We start from the raw sequence: 4,412 nt of genomic DNA, 5'->3' as shown, positions 1-4,412 counted from the left end.
AGAGTCCAGTAGCACCTTAAAGACTGCTTGCTTACGAAGGAATTTCAAAGGGAGATTAGAAAGAGAGACTGCTGGATTGCAACTGATAATGAAGCTCAAGACAATGTATCCTCCTGGACTGAAGCTAGACCTAGGCTTCCCGTCTCATTACCAATGCTGATTTCTCCACGCCTACTATGCCTCTGCATATCACACTTAATTCAGTCATGCCTGTTATTGTCATTCACCTGCTATTGTCGTTCGGCATCTGAAATCACCCGACTTGGCAAGGTATAAGGACAGATGGAGTCTCATTCCAGCTGTATCTGAAGAAGTGAGCAGTGACTCACGAAAGCTCCTAAAAGGTAAAGGTTCCCTTGCTCGAAAGCCAGTAGAATCCAACTCTAGGGTTGCGGTGCTCATCTTCGTTTCAAAGCCGAAGAGCCAGCGCTGTCCGAAGACGTTTCCGTGGTCATGTGGCCGGCATGACTAAACACCAAGGCGCATGGAACTCTGTTACCTTCCCACCGAAGCAATAACTATTTATCTACTTGCAATTGTGTTAGTCTTTAAGGTGCTCCTGGACTCTTTTCTACCGGACTAGTATCTGGCAGGCCCGGGTTCAAATCGCCATTTGTGCCACAGAAGTTCTTTGGGTGACGTTGGGCCAGTAACCCTCTCTCAGCCTAACGTCCCTCACGGGGTTGCTGGACGAGATGGACCACCGGTCTGATCCAGCAGGGCTCTCCTTATACTCTTGTGCTCTTAGTTGTGCGGCCAGACCTGAGAGTGCGCTTGCACGGAATTCGTGAGGAAACGGCTTATCGCCGCCCAAGTGTCCCATCTCTCGCCAAAGCTGAACAGCCAGATTTCCCTCGACAGACAGAACACCCCATATTTCACAGGCCTGCCGGGCAACCTCCCAACTTCTCTGTCAGCTCCGTCTCCTTCCCGGTCTTTGGGAATCGGAAGCGACAGTCACGGGGCCCAGCTGAACTCCGGCTCGTGTTCATGTGGGGAGTCCAGGGCAGTGTTGTTATAAGAGGCTGCGGACAGGCCAACATCTGAAGCGGCTGCCCCCGAGAGGAGTGGTTTTCCCGCCGGGGCCTTGCCAAGATTCAGTCCCTGCGTTGCTTCACTTTAATGGATATTTATTTTTCACACCAGCGAGGAATTTCCCAGCTGAAACCCATTCCCATCCAGGCCGGAGCTGAACCCCCCCCTCCCCCTCCCCGCCTGGATTCCTGGGCCTTTTCAGGACTTCTTGAGACAAACCACAGAGGCCAGAAATAAAAATCGAAAAGGATATTATGTGAGCTTTAAGATACACACATGACTTAGGGGATCACACTGCAGGGGAATCAGTGGTTTGGAAATCTTTTATTTCTCCCCCCACCACTACACACACAAAAAGACTGGGGTTCTCAGGTCTGGGTTGGGAAATACCTAGGGTTGCCAAGTCAGAAGCGGCACTGGAGCGGGGGACTCCAGTGCTGCTTTGGGAGTGCGTGCGCACACGCGAAGTGCGCGCGCGCGCAGCAGCACCATCACCCGGAAGTGACGTGACCACACCAGGCACGCTGGGGGCGGGGCCACGACCATCCGAGGGAAAACCATAGAGTTTTCCCTCATCACGCCACCGACTTGGCAACGCTCTGGTCTTTGGGCCAAAGCTCTATGGTAGAAGCCATTTTACCATAGAGCTTTTGCCCAAACACCAGAGCATCACTGGCATGATGACGTCACTTTAGGGCTGCCAGCCCTCAGATCCCAGCGGGGGGTTCCCCAGTTTTGGGGGCTTCTCCCCACCGTGGGGGAAAACCCATCCCTAAACAGAGACTTCAACGCGCAACGTCCCCAATGTGATGTCACCCAGAAGCAGGGGTCATTTCGTAGAAAAAGAGTTGCAGGAGCTCATTAGCATAACGCATTAGCATAACTCATTTGCATATGCCACACCCCCTGACATCACCGGAAGTGTGTCAGAAGGAAACACCCACCGCTCAGGCTCCACTGGACTGTTTTGGATTGCTAGCTACGGGGGCGGGGGGGAACGTAGCAGATCTGTCCTCGCAGAGGAGGGAGAGCTTGTACCTGAATAAGACTTGGTCTTAAAGGTCCCACTGGACTGTTTTGGACTGGGGGGCCGGGGGGGCTCTGCAGCTTATCTGGTTGCTTCTTGCTCTAACTGAGGGCTGATGCTTGTTGCATGTGCCCGCCCTAGGGTTGCCAAGTGTACTTACCCTTGCCGGCGGGGGAGCCTTGCCGGGCTCCGGGAGCTCTCCGAGGACGTGCTATGTCACTCACGTTGGGGGCGTGGCCTAGATCATCGGAGGAAAACCATATGGTTTCCCCCCCAACGATCTGGGCCACGCCCCCAACGTGAGCGACGCAGCTTTGGGGGGCGGAGTCCGTGGCGGAAATCGGGCCTCCAAAGTGGGGGGTTCCCCGCCCCCACTTGGCAGCCCTAGCCCTCCCCCTGGGCTCTTTACTGCCGGAGCTCCGCTCCTGTGCACTCCTGCAGGAAATGACCCCTGCCAAGAAGTGATGCCTTCTTGTCTGGGACACCGCACAGGGGACGCTATGGTTTTTGGGCAAACTCTTCTCAGGAGATGTGTTTCTCCACTGAACAGCTTGTTTGGTTGTGTGAACCTTTCAAATTCAAAAAAACGACTCCTGCGCACGAGACTGACCCCTCTGCCCCAGGACGACGGTCTGTCATTCTAGAAATATTGATGGCTGTGTTTTTACGGGAACACTTTCCCCGCAGCAGAAAGCGTCCTCATCTGCAATCGAGACCATCCTCTATGACACAGACCTGCTGCAGAGCCTGGCCTCGAAACAGCAGAGTCACAGGGCAAAGGGGGGGAGTAGAGTTGCCAGCCTCCAGGCGGTGGCTGGAGACCTCTGGCTATAACGACTGATCTCCAGGCGACAGAGATCAGCTCCCCTGGAGAAAATGGCCACCTTGGAAGGTGGACTCTATGGCAGGAGATCCCATTGAAGTCCCTCCCCTCCCCACACCCCGCCCTCCTCAAGCTCCACCCCCCCAAGTCTCCAGGTATTTCCCAACACGGAGCTGGCAAACCGAGGGAAAGGTCCTCCCGTGACTCTCATAAAACAGAGTCTGTCTGCAGCCAGAGAGCAGGGCAGACATGCAGGCCGCAAACCATGCTCCCTCTAAGCTGTAGAGTCTTATGAGCAAAAAATTCTACTTTGTGAGCTATCGCAGGGCTATTTTTGGGCAGGAACGCACAGGAACGGAGTTCCGGCTGGCTCCCGAGTTGGCCACGCCTAGCAGGAACTCATTAGCATAATAGGCCACACCCAGCAGCAGAAACTCATTAGGACTGGCTACATTAGGGGTGTGTGGCCTAACATGCAAAGGAGTTCCTGCTACAAAAAAAGGCCCTGGGTTTTGACAACAAACAAGGTAAACAGAATAACAAGCAAAAGGTGGGTGTGGCTGGATGACCACACTTCTGGTAACATGGGGGTGTGGCCTAATGTGCGAATGAGCTGTGCTGTCAGGGGTGTGGCCCAATATGCTAATGAGTTTCTGCTGTTGGGTGTGGCCTATTATGCTAATGAGTTCCTGCTGGGCTTTTTCTACAAAAAGAGCCCTGGCTATCGGCGAGCACTTTGGTTACGGCATCCATTCGTTTGCTCCGGAGCCCTCCTCCCTGAGCTAGGACAAAAATGTGCGAGCCGGAGGCTAAAAGACGGTGAGCTCGCTCACTCTAACTCAGCTTAGAGGGACGCGAGCTGCAAATGGTGTTATCTGTTTCTCTGTGCAAACTTGCTCCATGGTAGGGTTGCCAACCGCCAGGTGGTGACTGGAGATCTCCTGCTATAACAAGAGACAGAGATCAGTTCCCCTGGAGGAAATGGCTGCTTTGGAGGGTGGGCTTTATGGCATCGCACCCCATGGAAGCCCCTCCCGAAACCCCACCCTCCCCAGACTCCACCCCCGGAATCTCCAGGTATTTCCCCACCCGGAGCTGGCAACCCGAGCTCCACGTTGCCCTTATCCAAATGATCTTTGGAAATTCTGTGGGAAAGCATACACAAGCATTCACTACACACAAGCCTAATTCCAGCGTATCACAGGATAGTAAAGTATGTCATCCCCTTGTTGTTGCTGTTTTTAAATTGTGGCGGACAAGTTCCGTGTTTCACAATATCCCTGGCCTGTTTCATACACCCAAGGCGTGATGCACACTTCCCGATGAGGGGCCACGTTCCTCCTTTTGAGTACATTTCCCTCCCAAACTCTTTAGCATTTTGACACCAATCCTAACACGCTTCTGTCATGATTTGGGCTGTGCCACCAGAGGTCTACTAGGCCCAGGGAGCCTGGCTAGCAGTAGGTGAGGCTGGGCCTACAACTCCCAGAAGCCCCTGAGAGCATAACTCATTAGCATAACTTATCT

Source organism: Gekko japonicus, unplaced genomic scaffold, assembly GCF_001447785.1.
Source record: "Gekko japonicus isolate JY-2015 unplaced genomic scaffold, Gekko_japonicus_V1.1 scaffold1451, whole genome shotgun sequence".
Classification (NCBI taxonomy): Eukaryota; Metazoa; Chordata; class Lepidosauria; order Squamata; family Gekkonidae; genus Gekko; species Gekko japonicus.
The sequence above is the reverse complement of the archived record's forward strand: the minus strand, read 5'-3'. Positions refer to the sequence as shown.